Source organism: Chanodichthys erythropterus, chromosome 13 (assembly GCF_024489055.1).
Source record: "Chanodichthys erythropterus isolate Z2021 chromosome 13, ASM2448905v1, whole genome shotgun sequence".
In the NCBI taxonomy this organism is placed as follows: Eukaryota; Metazoa; Chordata; class Actinopteri; order Cypriniformes; family Xenocyprididae; genus Chanodichthys; species Chanodichthys erythropterus.
This window is the reverse complement of record NC_090233.1, coordinates 39,479,813-39,498,772: the sequence shown is the minus strand read 5'-3', so window position 1 is coordinate 39,498,772 and position 18,960 is coordinate 39,479,813. Positions and strand designations below refer to the sequence as shown.

At 41.6% G+C, this 18,960-nt stretch overlaps 1 long non-coding RNA gene across 1 annotated transcript; it reads right to left on the bottom strand.

Moving 5' to 3' along the window:
• Positions 1-1,463: 1,463 nt before the first annotated feature.
• On the bottom strand, positions 1,464-11,006 carry LOC137034296 (uncharacterized). Its single transcript, XR_010896917.1, has 3 exons — positions 10,912-11,006; positions 1,784-1,881; positions 1,464-1,570 (listed from the first exon to the last, which is right to left on the bottom strand). It is a non-coding gene; the product is annotated as an uncharacterized lncRNA (long non-coding RNA).
• Between the last annotated feature and the right edge of the window lie 7,954 nt (positions 11,007-18,960).

Sequence of the window (18,960 nt, the reverse complement as noted above, 5' to 3'; positions counted from 1 at the left end):
CCTAGGGGTGGGGAGCTGGTGGGTGGGGACCCTGCCCAGCCACTGCTGTCACTGCTGCCATTTATGGACTCATTGCTGCGGCTGCCCAAGCCACCTGACCTGCCGTGGTTGCCCAAGCCACCTGACCTGCCGTGGTTGCCCAAGCCACCTGACCTGCCGTGGTTACCCAAGCCACCTGACCTGCCGTGGTTACCCAAGCCACCTGACCTGCCGTGGTTGCTCAAGCCACCTGACCTGCCGTGGTTGCCCAGGTCACCTGACCTGCCGTGGTTGCCCAGGTCACCTGACCTGCCGTGGTTACCCAGGTCACCTGACCTGCCGTGGTTACCCAAGCCACCTGACCTGCCGTGGTTACCCAAGCCACCTGACCTGCCGTGGTTGCTCAAGCCACCTGACCTGCCGTGGTTGCCCAAGCCACCTGACCTGCCGTGGTTGCCCAAGCCACCTGACCTGCCGTGGTTGCCCAAGCCACCTGACCTGCCGTGGTTACCCAGGTCACCTGACCTGCCGTGGCCGCCCGAGCCACCTGACCTGCCGTGGCCGCCCGAGCCACCTGACCTGCTGTGGTTGCCTGAACCACCCGACTTACCGTGGCTGCCCAGGCCATCTGACCCGCCATGGCTTCCTGACCCGCCGTGGCCGCCCGAGGCTCCTGACCCACCGTGGCCGCCCGAGGCTCCTGACCCACCGTGGCCGCCCGAGGCTCCTGACCCACCGTGGCCGCCCGAGGCTCCTGGCCCGCCGTGGCTGCTTGAGTTCCTGGACCTGCCCTGGAGACCTCCATACCCGCCTGCACATCCAGTATCTCCTGCCTGTAGGTCTCCAGGGCACCCACCCCCCCTCCCCAGTTGTGCCATCTACGGCGCGAGGACGCGCCTTCCGGGAGGGGGACATTATGTCACGATCACCGTCTGTTCCTGTCAGTTCCCGGACTACATTACCCACAATCCTCCCTGCCAGTCACATGGTCACTCCACACCAATCACCTGTCGCCACATACAGCCATGCACACACTCCTCACTAATCACCACACCCAGCTGCAGTACATTAACAGGACTATAAAGGACTCACACTCACACCACCAGTTTGCGAAGTCTTGATTCCTTGTGACAATTCTGAGCGTTTCCTTGTTTTCTGTCTGCCTGTGATTGATCTTGCCTGTTCCTGTTTTTGACCCGTTGCTGCCTGTCCTGACCCTTGCCTGTTATACTGTTCTGTGAATGATATCTGCCTGTCCTGACCATTGCCTGCATCCTGATTACGATCCTGCCTGTCCCTTGCTGTTCTCGTCTGCTCCTGATTGACCCTGCCTGTACGACATTCTTAATAAAGCTTGCATTTGGATCTTACCATGACTCCCGCTTCGTTACACCTGAACAGTAATTAAGTTCATTCAATGCAGCATCAATGCCAGTTCCTGCCTGTAAAAAAATGGTGCAGAAGACTAAAATCACATCACAGTCTTTCACACTGTGCACGTCCTTCAAATGAGGTCTTTGTTGAAGGATATGATGTAAAATCTGGTTCCGTAAATTGCATGCCTTTCCCGTCTCAATTGTGAAGTATTTTCCTTTAAGATGAAGAACAGAGTGTGTTATTTGGAATAGGAACATAAGGTAGGTTATAGTATTTTGTGACAAGTAGGCTAAGATAAGACCAAAAAAATAAGAACTAGAACCAGCATGGGTAACTTAAGTCACAACAACTATCTTATAAAGTCTTGTTATGAATAATGTTTTCTCTATAATGCTTACTTTAGTAATTTAATAATCCAAAATCTTACCTTCAATCATTTCATTTTCCAGCATCATTTTTTTGCTTTTCTTTCTTCCTCTTAAAAAATGTCCTTTGTACTGGTTATCTGAGTGTTGTTTAGTCACCCTGAAATAAATTTAAAAACACTTAATTATTACTTTATTAGTTGATCACTATTAGAAAAGTCAGAATGTGATCATCTGCTTCTATCATCAGCGTATCCATGACCATGATGTCAACTTCATCAGTGAGACTGTTGTATTGTGCTACTTTTTACTGCCCTCTGTATGTCTAAAAAATAAAAATAACCAAATATCTTTATCGCTTTCACTTTCATTTTTTTAATTTTCATGAAGAATAAAAACACTACCGAATATGTTTGCTGCATATGTGATATGAAATCATGTATTTTACAAAGGAATAACATTCTCAAAATCTTGTAATAAGACTAATATTACTCTTTAACAGTTCAGTTGCTTCTCGAAACCCAGTGATAAACACACTCTCACAGTCCTATACGCATATAAAAGACAAACACATACAAATATTGTCACAGTTCCCTTTCGATACTTCACTCGTACTGCGTATGGGGAAAGATCTCCTTTTTCCCCGTTACTGAAGCCGTTTTCAATAACGCAGTGTAACTGCATCGTCATTGGTTCACTCATAGACAAGTTGTTGAACCAATGATGGTGTGGCATAGCTGCGGGGCCTATGCATGGCCTATGGTTCTTGCTGGGTCACCGTCAGGCCCCTTGCCAATGCTCCGCCCCGTTTTTCCCAGAGGTTCATGACAAGCTGATGAAGTCGTGGCGCGCCCCGTATTCTGCCCACCTACGTACTACACATTATTCAGCCCTCACCTCTGTGGATGGCTCCGAAGAGAAGGGTTATGAGCACCTACCGCCCCTGGACGAAGCAGTGGCGGCTCTCCTCTGTCCCCCACTGACTTAGCCCTGCGTGCCACAAAGGCCACAGCCCAGGCCATTGGAATATCCATGGCCAGCCTGGTCATGCTTGAGCGCCACTTGTGGCTCAACCCGACCGAGATAAAGGAGATGGACAAGACGGTCTTTTTGGACGCCCCGGTCTCTCCCTCCCGTCTCTTCGGGCCAGCGGTAGAGGGCTTTACAGAATGCTTCACTGCAGCACAGAAGTCATCCCAGGCCATGCGACACTTCCTGCCTAAGCGCTCCAGCTCTACGTCTGCTTCCAGCTGCCCCAGGTCTGCGCCGACACAGCAGAGTAAGCCTACCCCCTCTACCTCTCAGGCAGCGCCACCCAAGGAACAGTGCCACTGTCTCGCCCCACAAAGCGCTCCTCCTTCCCGAGGCAATGTCAGGGACCCTGGCCGAAGATCTCGCTGGACCAGACGCCTCCTAAGCCTTCCTGAGCTATCAGGAAGGAAGAGGATGGGGCAAAGTCTCGCCAAGGCCGGACCACCCTAAAAGCTCTTTTGTTCCGTCTCCCCTCCATCCCGTTCAACAACGGGCGTAGGAGATATGTCCAGTGTTATGCTAACTGGGCCCAAAAGTGTTGCTTCCATGCCAAACGCCGTTCTCATGGCGAACATAAATAAATAAAATAAATATTTTACCTTCTCAAAGAAAGAGCAAATCTCCTCTCCCAGTCTCTCCGGTGTACGGGCCCCCGATCGGCGGCCTGTCATCCGATGCCATTCAACCCCTTGTCATGCAGGCCGAGGCCTGGAAGGCCATCCCCGGAGTGTCAAGCTGGGTCCTGGGGACCATAAGTCGGGGCTACTCACTTCAGTTCACCTGAAGGCCCCCGCGCTTCAGCAGGGTGCTTCAGACTTCAGTCAACACGGATGACGCTCATGTCCTCCGAGCCAAAGTCACCACTCTTCTGAGGAAAGGAGCTATAGAAATAGGTTGCCCCTCAGAGAGCAGTTCAGGGTTCTACAGCCTTTATTTTCTAGTCCCCAAGAAAGATGGTGGTCTTAGACCCATCTTAGATCTTAGACTCTTAAATCTCTCCCTCATGAGAAAGAAATTCAAGATGTTAACGCTGAAGCAGATCCTCGCGCAGGTTTTCCCCGGGAACTGGTTCTGCTCGCTGGACCAGAAAGATGCATACTTTCACATCCAGATAGCCCCCCATCACAGGCGATTCTTGAGATTCGCATTCGAGGGTGTGGCTTACCAATATATGGTCCTCCCCTTCGGGCTGTCCCTAGCTCCTCGCACTTTTACCAAGAGCATAAACGTGGCGCTTTCCCCACTGAGACAGATGGGAATCCGGGTTCTCAATTATCTCAACGACTGGCTCATCCTAGCCCAGTCGCGAGCCGAGCTGGAGCGTCACAGATCCGTGCTACTCAGCCACATGGAGTGCCTGGGTCTCAGGGTCAACTTTGCCAAGAGCTCACTGCTCCCCAGCCAGTGTATAACGTTCCTGGGTGCAGTCTTCGACTCAGCATGCTCTGGCCATTCAGCAGCTCATGGCATCAGGAACAGAGCCTATCTCATTCTGAAGTTCTTCCAGAGGATGCTAGGGCTGATGGCTTCCGCCTTCCCAGTTCTGCAGCTCAGCCTTCTTTGGATGCGGCCTCTGCAATACTGGTTGAAGTTCCGGGTCCCTCCTCACGCCTTGCGGCGTGGCCGCCTGCATCTCAGGGTCAATCAGGCCTGTTTGACAGCTCTGAAACCCTGGATGAACTCTGTATGGTTCAGTCAAGGAGTACCCCTACAGGCGGTGTCCAGAAGGATGGTGCTCTCGACAGATGCGTCCAACACAGGTGGGGGCGCTCTGTGCGAGGGCAGACCGGCCTTCGGCTCGTGGTCTCACGAAGAAAGCCATCTGCACATCAGCTGACTCGAGATGTTGGCAGTGATTCGAGCCCTTCACACGTTTCAGGCACACCTGATGGGACGCCACGTCTTAGTCCAGTCGGACAGCATGACAGTGGTGTCATACATAAATCACCAGGGTGGTCTATTGTCCAGCCGCTTATGCGCTCTGGCGAAGCTTCTTCTGGAATGGGCATTACTGAGGTTTTAGTCGCTCAGAGCGACTCACATACCCGGGAGAATGAACTTGGGAGCAGATATGCTATCTCGGAGCAATGTGTAGCGAATTAACTCAAATGGGAAATATTAATAATTATTCAATAATAACTCAATATGATTTATTAATTATGATTAATTATTAATATGTAAATCTGTTAATCAGATTAACTGGATATAGCTACATTAATCTTAATATTACAATCAATTAACCTGTTGTCCAGGGAACACTAAGTGTTGATTGTTTAATAGTTCTAAGAAATGTTCATTTCCAGGTTATGGAAAAATAACATTCTTATTGTACCGTGCTACTTAGAGCACAGATTCGGGATCTAAATGACTTAAGAGGCAATTAATTAGCAGATGGATTAGCAGAACCAAACATATATTGTGCACAATCTTTATTAACTAACTCACAAACACATAACTAAACTAACAAACACATACCATACAACAAAGGTCACACACACATACGTACTGTAGGTAAAAATGAGTAATGATATGGTTGCACCGGAGGAGGTACTGTTACTAGGGCTATAGAAAAAAGTCAAAGACAATCTGGAAAGGAATCATCAGTTTCTTCAGCAATTGCAAAGGTAAGTCTTACAAATTAATACTAAATTGCTGTTTAGTGTTAAAATGTACGATACTTGCAAGATGCCTTTAGGCTGAGGAGCGTCGGATCTGCAGGTTGAGGATAAATCCTGAGGTTTTTGTCTGAAGTTGTTGCCAGTCTTTTCTATGTTGGGAGATGAGCGCATGGCTGGGTGTTGTAGGCCGAGGCCTACAGGCCTTGTGGGCCTGGCCTAGGCTGGCCGCAAGGAGATCCGTTCGGTCATCCAGAAGCAAGGAAAAGAGAGGGAGTGGCATTGTTCTCTAGGTTTTAACCTCTGGTCAAAGACCAACCTCTTAAGGTTGCTGTAGCCAATGAAGGTGTTGTATTTCCGGGTGACCACACACCCCCTTGTCGGGGCTTTTATGACCAAGCCGATTAACAAGCTGAGTCTTTGAATAAGAACTATTAAAGATTCTTGTAATACTTATGTGTTGCGCAGGTATGGACATACCGCATACACAAGCATTTAAATCTTCCCACTACAAATGCATAGACACTAAACATGTCATGATTGAAGTTACCTTAAATGTATCATAAAACATACACATAAATACGTGAATACAATGATTGTAATACAGCAACAGTAATAATGGATAATATTTCATTCCCTGGGATTGTGCCTGTTAATTTATAGAACAGTCTGTATATACATTAATGCAAGACTGTTATGTGTGGATAATGCAGGAAAAATGCACATTTTTGTGTGTCTCTTCTCTGCTCTCCATGCGGCATTTATTGGTGCGATAAAACTGGTAACTGAGAACTTCTCGGGGGATGGGGACAGTCAGATCCCAGAGTGAGGTTAAAACTATTGGTTCTCACGATCTGGGAGTTCTTCGGGAAGGCAGAGGTAGACCTCTTCGCCTCAGAAGACAACTCTCACTGCCCAATTTATTTCTCGAAGGAGGACGATGCGCTGGCCCATGTCTGGCCCAGCACCCTCCTTTACGCTTTTCCCCCGATCGCTCTGATCCCGCAGGTCATCAGACAAATCAGGGAAGACAAGTAAAGAGTCCTCCTGGTGGCCCCGCTCTGGAGGAGCCAAGTTTGGTCTTCAGAGCTGTTCAGGCTTTCCACAAAAGCTCCGTGGCCGATCCCTCTGAGACGGGACCTCCCCTCTCAGGTGAACAGGGCGATTTGGCATCCCCAGCCAGAACTCTGGCCTCTGCACCTCTGGTCCCTTGATGGGAGCCTGCTAACCTCCCCGGGGACGTGCTGAATACCATCTTAAATACTCTACGCCCAGAAATGGTCGGTCTTTGTTGGCTGGTGCTCTGCACGCGACATAGACCCAGTGGAGTGTGACATATCTCCGATACTGTCTTTCCTCCAGGAGCATTTAGATTTGGGTCGCACCCCTTCAACGCTCAAAGTTTATGTAGCAGCCATTGCAGCGTTTCATGCTCCTATCGCTGGCCAGTCAGTGGGACGAAACAGCCTTGTTGTGCGTTTCTTGAGAGGTTCTAGGCGATTGAATCCACCTTGTCCTCTCACCGTTCCCACCTGGGACCTCTCTTTTGTCCTCCGAGCTCTCAAAGGGCCTCCCTTTGAGCCACTGCGTTCAGCTGACCTCAGGCCCCTGAAGCTCAAAACCGCTCTGCTACTTGTACTAGCAACGGTTAAGTGCGTTGGTGACTTGCAGGCCCTCTCCGTGAGCCCTGCATGCCTTGAGTTCGGGCCCAACGACTCCAAAGTCATTTTGAAACCTAGGCATGGCTATGTCCCTAAGGTCATTTCCCTCTCAGCACTTCCTCCCTCATTGGACGAGCGAGAGCTGGAATTGCTTTGCCCCGTCAGGGCATTAAGGATCAGCTCTTTATCTGCTTTGGCGGCCGCACCAAGGGTTTATCCAATGTCTTTCGCGTTGGATAGTCGACGCTATTGCTCTTTGTTACTCCTCTATGGGCCTGAACTGCCCCATAGGAGTTAGAGCCCACTCCACTAGAGGAATGGCTTCTTCTTGGGCCTGGTCTAGTGGAGTTTCTATTAAAGACATCTGTGAGGTGGCCTGATGGTCCTCGCCATCCACTTTTGTCAGATTTTGTCATTTGGACGTCCTTACCTTACAAGCTCGGGTCCTCTCTGTATGATCCAGCGGCCTCTATCAAGCCTCGCTTCATGCCACTCCGGGAGTTAACTCCCCTTTTGTAGTGTAACAAGGGTTCGACGGCTCCGGCCTTCTCACTTTTCCTCTGGTTCCCTCCCGGTGTCCAAGACAAGTCCAGTCGTTCCCTGCCGCGGCACGGCGTGGTTGAATTCATTCCCCATACGCAGTACGAGTGAAGTATCGAAAGGTGAAAAGTGAAAGGACTTTTACTCTGCCAGAGACAGCGAGCTGGAACAGTAAGTAGACCCGATGCACTCTGTAACCAAACATATCGTACTCGGTTACTAACGTAACCTCGGTTCCCTGAGATATGGAACGAGTACTGCGTTACATGCCGTACCACGAGGCGGAAGTGACAAAAACACTGTATTTCAAAAGCAGTTGAATGTAGTGTTGTCATACTTGGTACGGCATCTTTACATGTAACCATATTCTTGCCAGTGTAACACATTTGTGGTCCACATTTGACCAAAATTGAGTTTAAATGGACATACGTACATATTTTACAATAACGGTGGTCGATACGCGTTCTTCCGATCATTAATTAGAAAGGCCAAGTTGCGTTTCATATTGACAGATGAATCCGCTCAGTTTATTAAATAGCCTACATCTTAGTTTATTAAATACGCTTATGTGGCGACCAGGGCGGGCGAGAGCCGTGAGCCGCGAGGCCGGTGACGCGAGTGATAATGAGCATCACCTGGGAGGCGCACCGGCCTTGAGTCCCTCACGGAAGAGCTCCGGGAGCATAAAAGGAGGAGCGACTACAGTGAAGGACGAGAGAGGACCAGGCCTGAACTTTATTTTATGTTTTATTATGTTTGTGTGGCTGGCAGACGTCCACGAGGGTCTGCCGGCATTACTTTCGTTTTGTTCTTTGTTTATTTTGAATTAAAGTTTTGTTTGAATGTTCGCCGGTTCCCGCCTCCTTCTTCCCGTATATACGAACTACGTTACAGCTTAGTTTGCAAGAGACATTTAATACATTTATAATTAATATTAAATAAACTAAGGGACAATGAATCAATACACTGACATGGTAATGCTAGACAGATACTTTGTTTGCACAGTCCTACCATAATTTTGTCACTCCTAGACGTACGTCTGGCGTCAGGGGGGAAACGTTTACCTCGATAAAGGAAAGTCATTGTCTCACCATGCTATGTTTATTTGGCAATGTAACCTCACAGTGTTATTCGGCTATCCAGTGCTGAGCTTCGATAAAACTTCACAAGACCGGCGAGATGCTTCCACAGGGCGGGAGATACACGGCGTGATTGACAGCTTTGACACTAAATGTATATATGCGAAAATCAGATGACATGATTTCACAACTTTTCATTGGCCATTTAGATATGTGAAGCATACTGTATACGGAAATGAACCTGGACATTCAATCCGTCGAAAAATCTCAAAATCCGCAAAATGGACATACGTGGTTTACATCGGACAGCGACGTTATGTTAGTAACCGAGTACGTTATGTTTGGTTGCAGAGTGCATCGGGTCTACTTACTGTTCCAGCTCGCTGTCTCTGGCAGAGTAAAAGTCCTTTCACTTTTATTAGTGCTCTATTTGTGAAAAGGATCAGATGGTAGACCGATGGTAAAAAAGAAAAAAGAAAAAAAAAAAGATATAGGCCTACTGCAAGCTGGCTGCATGTAAAACACAGACACTTTCATTTACACTGTTATACACTTTCACATGAAAATATAATTGCAATGTAAATGTGCCATCGTCCACATTGTGATCACGTTACAAGCAATGTTCCCTCTAATTTTTTTTTCTCGCTGATGGCCACCTGAGCAAAAACATATATATCAGACCTGTACAATGATCAAACACACACACACACACACAAAAAAATGGTTTTATCATGCAACTGTAACATTTAACTTCAATGTGCCATTTCTATTTTATTTGACCCTTGGTTTCATAGAAAGAGAACGATTGAGCGCGTGTGAGCTGGCTGGCCCTGAGCCAAATCAGTTGCGGTAAGAATACTAATGTTTAAGGACTAAATACCTCAATACGAGAGGCAACGCAAAACGAAAAGAAATGTGAAATAAAACGTCATGTTGTAATGAAAAGTGGTGGAAATAACGGATGATGGGCACAGAATGCTAACAAAACTCTGAGACATTTACAATCACACACCCACCACAGGTGTAGCTTGCAAACTCAAAATACATAAGTGATATTTCTCAGTTTAAATAGATTTGTGTGTGTGTGTGGTGGTGTGGATTTCAGGGATTTTTAGATAACTATAAAAATGTTAATGTTCACTTTTCTTAAAAAATATTTAGCTATCAGATCTGTTTAAATGCTTCAGTTTGTTTTCACTTTATAATATATTAAAACAAATGGAAGCATTTATACTGATATAATACTGTATATCAGTTTAAATACTTAAATATTATAATCTATATTTTATTATATTATAATGTAAGCCTAATAAAAAAATAATCTCACAAGGGGATTGTTTAGGGCTCCTTGCCACAAAAAATCTTAAAACCTCCTGGTATATAAAATCTGGGAAATTCATAGGCAATAAACATGTAATATTGATGGTTTAACACTGTCTGTTGCTAATGATTGACTGTACAAAAACACATTATGGTTGTTCCAAACCATCATTGTAACTGCTCATATTATATTATTATAAAGAATTGAACTGTCCTGCATGAGGACAGAAATTATTTTTTAATAGAATTTCTTGGTAAAGACTGGTACAGTTAATACAGCAATGTGAAAAAATCTCAAGTAACCTAAAATGTGCTTAATTTAGTGACTGAACTGCTTGTTTTCAAACATATTATTTAATATATCACTAAGTTACATCAAGGGTCAAGTAAAATAGAAACGGCACATTAAAGTTAAATGTTACAGTTGCATGATAAAACCATTTTTTGTGCGTGTGTTTAAGTTCATTGTACAGATCTGATATAAAGTATGTTTTTGCTCAGGTGGCCAAAATGTGCGCTCAACAGAGAAAAGTTTTGCTCAGCGAGGAAAAAAAATTAGAGGGAACATTGCCCGGGAGTGATAGGGGGTTAGGTGCCTTGCTCACGGGCATCTCAGTTGTGGGTGAGAGTGGAAGAGATCACTGTTAATTCACTACCCCGCCTATATTTTCTGCCAGTACTGAGACTTGAACCCACGACCTTTGACTCTCTAACCATTAGGCCACAACTGCTAGCTCGCTCTCGCTCGTATCTAAGGTAATTAATCAAGACTATCACCCCTTATATGTGTTATATTTAACTAAATATATCACAATCGGCTAAAATGCATGCGCAGGTTACTTTACTTCCTGAATCGTGGCACTGTTCGAGTGCAAATGTTCAGGTCTACAAGAGGTTTTCATTCCTCTTCAAACTTGTATTTCAGCATAATATGCATACTTACTGGTAGTAAAGTTATTAAAGTCAGAGTAAAAGTAATCTCCTCAATCTTGTGACATTTCAAACATGTTTGACTTTTTTCCGTGGAGCCCAAAAGCAGATTACAGGCATACCTCAGTCACCATTCACTTCCACTGCAGGAAACAAGCAGAAAAAAATCATTCATGAATCCATTCTTGCGTAAAATTGCCTCATTCAAGAAAAGAAAAAGTATCATATTAGTCACCTCATGTGTTATGAGTCTTCTGAAGCCGTATAGCCTTTTGTAATAACAAAAGACTAACATTTAAGTTATAAATCATTAAATCTTACCCTCTGACAGAGTCTTACTGTATATTCAAATTGGTCACAATGCAAATGATTAAGGTATAAGAAAAAAGGTCATATTATTAACGTGAATGAGATTTGAGAGCTGCAGCATGGGAACATTTTTTTCAGAGAATAACAGATTCAGTTTTGTCTGTTCGTCACACAGCTATTGTAGCTATAGGGATGAAAGAATCTGTGAACAAGTGAGCATTTTCAGACAACAGAGTCCACAATGAGAGTCCATTCCTGTGCTGGACTCGACCCTGACTCTGGGGCTATTCAGAGTTGAAGAATCAACTCTTTTGGAGTCAACTCCCCATCACTAACTTTGAGGTCTCATGATATTATGAAAAGGTGACTCCAGAACCTCAGAACTCAATACAAAGTGCTTCAAGGATCCCATAAGTTCCTGCAAGAACTGCAAAGACTGTCAGTGGTTCCACCAGTAACCTTATTGTCGGAGAAAGAGTTTTGAGGCACTTAATATACATTTTAAAGTTCCTTGAGTACCCGACAGGATATTTGAGGCACCTTTAAATAAGAACTACACTGTAAAAAATGAATGTGTTTTTAACGGTAAAATATTGTAAAAATGTAGATAGGTTAAAGGTGCTCTAGAACTTTTTTTTAAAAAGATGTAATATAAGTCTAAGGTGTCACTTGATTGTGTCTGTCAAGTTTCAGCTCAAAATACCCCATAGATTTTTTTTAATTCATTTTTTTAACTGCCTATTTTGGGGCATAATTAGAAATGAGCCGATTCAGGGTGTGTGGCCCTTTAAATTTGGTGCTCCACGCCCCAAGGGCTCGCGCTTGCCTTAAACAACATTAAAAAAAGTTCAAACAGCTAATATAACCCCCAAAATGGATCTTTGTAAAGTGTTCGTCATGCAGCATGTCTAATTGCGTAAGTACAGTGTTTATTTTGATGTTTACATTGATTCTGAATGAGTTTGATGCTATGCTCCGTGGCTAACGGCTAATGCTACACTGTTGGAGAGATTTATAAAGAATGAAGTTGTGTTTATGAATTATACAGACTTGCTAGTGTTTAAAAATTAAAATAGCCACGGCTCTTTTCTCCGTGAATACAGTAAGAAACGATGGTAACTTTAACCACATTTAACAGTACATTAGCAACATGCTAACGAAACATTTAGAAAGACAATTTACAAATATCACTAAAAATATCATGTTATCATGGATCACGTCATTTATTATTGCTCCATCTGCCATTTTTTGCTATTGTCCTTGCTTGCTTATCTAGTCTGATGATTCAGCTCTGCACAGATCCAGACGTTAATACTGCCTGCCCTAGTGTAATGCTTTTTCATAATGTTGGGAACATGGGCTGGCATATGCAAATATTGGGGGCGTACATATTAATGATCCCGACTGTTACGTAACAGTCGGTGTTATGTTGAGATTCGCCTGTTCTTCGGAGGTCTTTTAAACAAATGAGATTTATATAAGGAGGAGGAAACAATGGAGTTTGAAACTCACTGTATGTCATTTCCATGTACTGAACTCTTGTTATTCAACTATGCCGAATAAAATACAATTTATGAATCTAGGGCACATTTAACAGTAAGTTTCTGTACTATATACAGAGAAAAACTGTAAAAGATCTTACCAGATATTTTATGTAATTTTCACAGAAATATTCTGTACATTTTACAAATTTTAGAAGAACAAAATCAATGTATAATTTACAGTCAAAAACTGTAAACTGATATTCCCACAATTCCCTGTGTGACACGCCACATTTAAAAAGTATTTTATTTTAAAAAATGTTTTTAATAGTTTTGTTATCAGTTATCTACATTAGGGTTTTATGTTACATCTTACATTGTTTAATGAATGTTTATTGCATTATGTAAGTGTTGTGGGTTACCATGATGGTGTTTTGCGTTTGCGTGAATGAATCTTTGCACCTTCTTTATATTAGTATGTACTTCAGCTCAGCTTCTTCATGTGGCTTTCTCTTTTACCAACTGCATTATTTTGTTGGTTGTCAGTATATGTTAAAGGTACAAAACAGATTTTAGAGGGCATTGTTGAATTTTCATTCAGATTTTCTTGTTTGTAAATTACAGTTTTATATTGTAAAATTTACAGTTTTTTCTGTAAATGTTTAGTTTTTCTGTATTTTTTACAAAATTATTCTGCCAACCACAGCTGCCAAAATTTTGTAAAAACTAACTTTTTACAGTGCACCCCTTTTGTTGTAAAATAAAATAAAATGTTAAAACACCAGGAATGTTACTTGGCCCACCTTACATTTCTCAAAGCTGGAGCCAGGCCTGACTCCGACTTGAGCCTTTGACACTTTTCACAGTGAAATACAGGTACAGATCAGAAGAGGCAGCAGCGTTCACACACATAACATGAAACAAGACCAGACCACTGAGAACTAAAAAAGAGTGACATAAATACTGATGGAAATGGGGTGAACACAGCTGGACTGAATGAACCAATAATCATGGTAACCAAGGAGACAAACGAGTAGAATCAGAACAAAGGCACGTGACAAATAATAAAAAAAAAAAAAACGTCTTTCACGTCTTGTTTATTTTTACATTTGATTATTAAATGTCTAGTATCACATTAGTAGCCTACACCTGCCTGAAAAATTAAAGGACTGTTTATTTAATTTGTATATTTGATTTGTTGTATTTATTTGTCCTTTTAGTATTTTTTTTTTAATAGTTAATATACTGGAACCCATGTTATTTACATTATTTATATACTAATACTATACCTTTTTAGTAAATATGGAAATGGTAGACATATGGCTTGTGTATATATAGGTGGGCAATAGTCTTAAAAAAATATTCATCCATTTGAAAACATAGAGCCATACCATAAAGTGCAAATGATGTAATTTGTTATCCCTAAAGGCATTCAAAATGTTGACGTTATATTTAGACTATTTTTTTTAACAGGAATGAAAATGAGAAGGATACTAGCCTACTTAATGAATTGTTTAATATAATAAAATGACGATTTAATGAAAGTTTGTGTTCTTAGGCTAAGATGTACAAACACTGTCTTTAGGCAAGGCAATGTATCTGTTCTCTAACTTTTTTATCTTTCCCCCCTTATTTTGAACTCAGGATAAAACAATGGATTTTACTAGAGACAATTTCAAGAACATTCTTCATACAAAAGTATCTGGTCTGAAGGAGGTCTCTTCCCCTGAGCAATGTCAAGTCATACTGTTTTTCTGCCCCTTAATCAAGTGAAAGGTCACAAGTCTGAAGCTAGATTGATGATAAAACATAATTAATTAAATTTAACCAATTTTGTTTTTTTTTAAGATCCAATTAACAATCCACTTTTAACTGCCTTGCAGATTCCATGCCAGTCATCATGGTGATTCTCCATCCTACGTTTGACTCTGAGAAAATTTTATCAGACAGCAACAATGCTATAAAGAGAGAGAACACATTTGCAGTGGACTGTCTGTTTTATGATACTGGGTTACTGAAATGTCAGAAGAATGATGATGCAATTGATAAAACTGCAAAGTACTTAAAATCAAAGGTAGGCCTGTTGATCAGCATGGACCCTTTTCACAAACTGTGGTGATGTGTTTTCACAGTTATTAACATAAAAATCTATCAAAGTTTGTATATTTTCATTTTTTATTAATGTATTCATAACATTATACTTTGTTGAAGGTAGGCTACATTTGACACCTTTTTCCTCTTCTGACTGCTGTAATCAATCTCTTTATATATTTTTTTTCTTATTTGGAAACTCGTGGAAAAGCTATCATGGATTTTTTTAATTGCAGCAATCAGGAGAGCAATAATCATATTTACTGTAGTCTTTACAGAGGTTTACCCATTCATGTCGACTTCTCCTTCAGAGAAACCTGGAAATGTGAAAAGGGTCCAAAGTGAAATGATTAGCTAAATGTGTGTTTTATTGTAGTTAATACAAATATATTCATATATTAATTTCTCTTCCAGAAACTGACTTCATATTATTGCTTGAAGAGTAAGTATTCCAAGCTTTACATTGTTCATTACATTATTACTATATTATTCAGTATAATTTTTTAACTCTTAGAAATGTAATATCATAATTAATTATAATTATGAAAAGTAAATGAAGGAATGTGAAAGAAAAAAAAACCTATGGTATTATATTTTATATAAGCTGTGTTTTATAAATCCAAATCTATCCACAGACCGGAATGCAGAAAATTCCCCCTTAATCAATGAAGGAGGCTCAGTTCCTCCGCCGAACTCAACACAAGAAGACTCTTGTTGGTCTCGTTTTTGCCGTTTTTTTCGTTCTTGCTTTGCTTGTTTTAATGCCAAGGAATGACTTTGTAGCTGTTCTTAACTAATTAGGACTGTCTGCTTCTTATTTGTAATAATGAAGAATGAAATTAGCATTTTGTGAATTTTAGTTGTCAGCTGCTCAAATTATTCTATAATGACAACAATATACATAATATCACCAAAACTACACGTATAGTACACAGCATGAAGAGAATTAAACTTTGAATATATTATCATGCATCTGTTTCTATGATGATGCTTAGAAGTGTGTATGTGAAATGTAATTCTATTAGCTTCACTTTTTCAATAAGCGTTTTATGATTAGTTGAGGCACAAACACTCAACTTTCATTTTCAGATTTGCTAATGATGCATGTTAGTTAAAATGTAATTGTTCACAAAACCTTTATAAACAGCTGTGTACCCCACTTCTGACCATTTTTACAGGATTTGTCTCTTTGACTCCTCATTTATTTCTGTAAGTTTGTGTTTAATTCCTTCCACTGCAGACAATATATCTGTTTTAATGGCACAGCAGTCTACAGTGCCACATTCATTTGTTAGTTTTCAGTGGCTGGTGCTTTACAGATAAATTGGAAATACATTGAGCAGCGGGCATCATTCAGTTTCCCAGATTTAGTTAGTTCCCCACAGTCCTCTTCACCCAAACAATTATTTGGTTCTCCTGGTTCCCACAGACTGGAAATAAAATGTAATCACAAAAACACAGTGTCAGGCCTAACCACTGCTATAGTTATAGTATAATAACCATAACCATAGTCATAGTGGCCAAAATCATTTAATTAAAAATTAAAAAAAAAAAAAAAAAAAAAACAGGTCCTTAACATGTCATTCCATTCCAACAATTCTATTTTTCAGCTGATTTAGGAATGTAGTCAGAGATCTCTGTACTCAGTTTACTTTAAAATTTATGTTGGCTATATGTGTAAGAAGAACTTATCACCTTCACCTTGCACTCTAAAAAAATGTTGGGTTAAAAATGGACAAACCCAGCAATTTGGTTGGGTTAAATGTTTGTCCAACCTGCTGGGTCGTTTTATTTAACTCAACTGTTGTTTAAAAATTACTGTATTGCTTGCTTAAAATGAACCCAAAGTATGCTGGAAATTAACATTTATTAATAAGTTTAATGAATAATAATTAAACAATAAACATTTATTAAATTGCTTATTATTAAATGTTTACCTTTTGACTATTATTGTTGTCTCTAGTAATTATGTGTCTGTTTTTTTCCCCCAACCTATTTTGGTTTCATTTTAAGCCAGCCAAATAGTAATTTTTAAACAATATTGGGTTAAAAAAAACTGCCCAGCATGTTGGGCAAACATTTAACCCAACTGCTGGGTTAAAACTACCCAATTTCTGGGTTTGTCCATTTTCAACCTAACTTTGGTTATTTTTAACCCAGCATATTTAGAGTTTGTAACTTTTACCAATTCCAATGTCAAATTAACTGTCAAAATTGTTTCACCATGAAACTATTGAACTGCAAATATGCACTCTAAAAAACACACTGTCAATAACAGTAACAACTATGATAAAACCATGTGATCTGAGGCTATGGATGAGTTACAAACTTTTACATGCCTGCTGTCCATGATGTAGGGTTTTCCATCAACCCATCTCCAGACATCCCAACCTGCAAAAAGTCATTTCAGGGAGGTATCATATCAGATATCAGATCATCTGCCGAAAAAGGCCATTCGGGATGCTCTCTGTCATACATGCGCTTCGCACACACGCATACACACGCAAGGTCTCTCTTTTGCTTCCTCTCCCTCTCTGCCGTGCGCGCGTTGGTTTGAAACACAGTCTCTATGCGCGCTCTTGCTCGCTCGCTCTAGATTCCGGGAGATTTTAACTAATTTGCGGGCATCAGGGGGCCGCTATCAATATGCGGGAGACTCCCGGAACTTCCGGGAGACTTGGGATGTCTGCATCTCCAGTGGCCAGTTATCGCATCTGTAAGACCAATCCAGTAGAATTCGGATGAAGAGACAATGCCCCAATGAAGCAAAACAAGACATTACATCAGATTATATACAATTTATCATATCCTGTTTTTTTGATGTGTGAGTCTTTATCGTCACAAACCCACTCCCTGTGTCATTCCCCAGTATGAACAGCAGAGTGTCCTGTCCACTGCCTACCATTTGCCAGTTCACTTTATTTCTGGAAAATTTATAGCAGTTGGCAAGAAACCATTGCCATCCGGCTTTACAGCTCAGAACAGGTTTATCTAAAGCTGAGTTCAGACTGCACGATTTTAGCCCCGATTTTGGCTCGCCGACAGGTTTTGAGAAATCGCCGACAAATGCCCGAAATCACAGGCAAATCGGTGCTCGTTCACGCGAGTGACAATCACGCAGTGTGAATGAGCAAAGACGCGATATGAGAGAATCGCCGACACCCGTGAGATATTTGGCATGCTAAATATCTGGACCTGTCGGCGATTCAAAATCATGCTGTGTGAAAGTGTTCTGACTGAAAACTACATCGGCGATGACCGACAGCCAATGAGAGAGCAAGATACAGAGCAGCCGGGAGATCGGGGAGGAGTTATAGACCACAACATCAGCAAGCATGTCTTCATTCACATAAACATTACAATTATATCAAACAAAAACAAAAACAAAGCACAAACATTTGCTTGACCATCCGCAACAGCAGCACATTGAAAATATATTTATTTAGTTCCAACAGTCTTTGCAGAACACACAATCCACAGTCTCCCCAAACATTTCACTCTAAAAAATGCTGGGTTAAAAACAACCCAATTTGGGTTATTTTGGCAACTTTTGGTTAAATATTTAACCCAGCATGCTGGGTTGTTTTTTGTAACCTAAATTTGGGTGTAAATGACTACATTACAGTATTTTAATTAACCCAAATGGGTTTTTAATTAAACCCAGTAATCTTAGACATTATAAAATCACTTGTAAACACAGAATGACTATCAAAAGGTAAAAATTTATTAAAAACAAGGACAAGGGCAAACATGGTCAAAAGAAACATGCATGTGAGATAAAAATCAGAAAAGAATTGCAAAATCAACAGCCACAGTTTGTACAGAAATCGTTTTTCACATTTCAGTGAACACTGATGAATCTAACTGGCATTTAAGACCAAATAAGACTTTTTTTTGCATAATATCCACTGGCAACGAAAACACTACACAAATTATTTGTGAAAATTATGTGAAAGAATGTGAGTTTGAATGAGAGTGTGAATTTCTCCACTAAACAACAATGAACAAGCATTGAATATTTGTCAGATTATATGCTAAAAGTTCGTTGAGTCCATGAATACATACAGAACACGCATCACGGCCAATTTTCATGACCTCCTTAGGATAACTGATGTCCAGTCATGAAGCAGCTCCGTCAGCACAGCAAAGGCATGCAACATCCTTTAAATTGTCCAGGACAA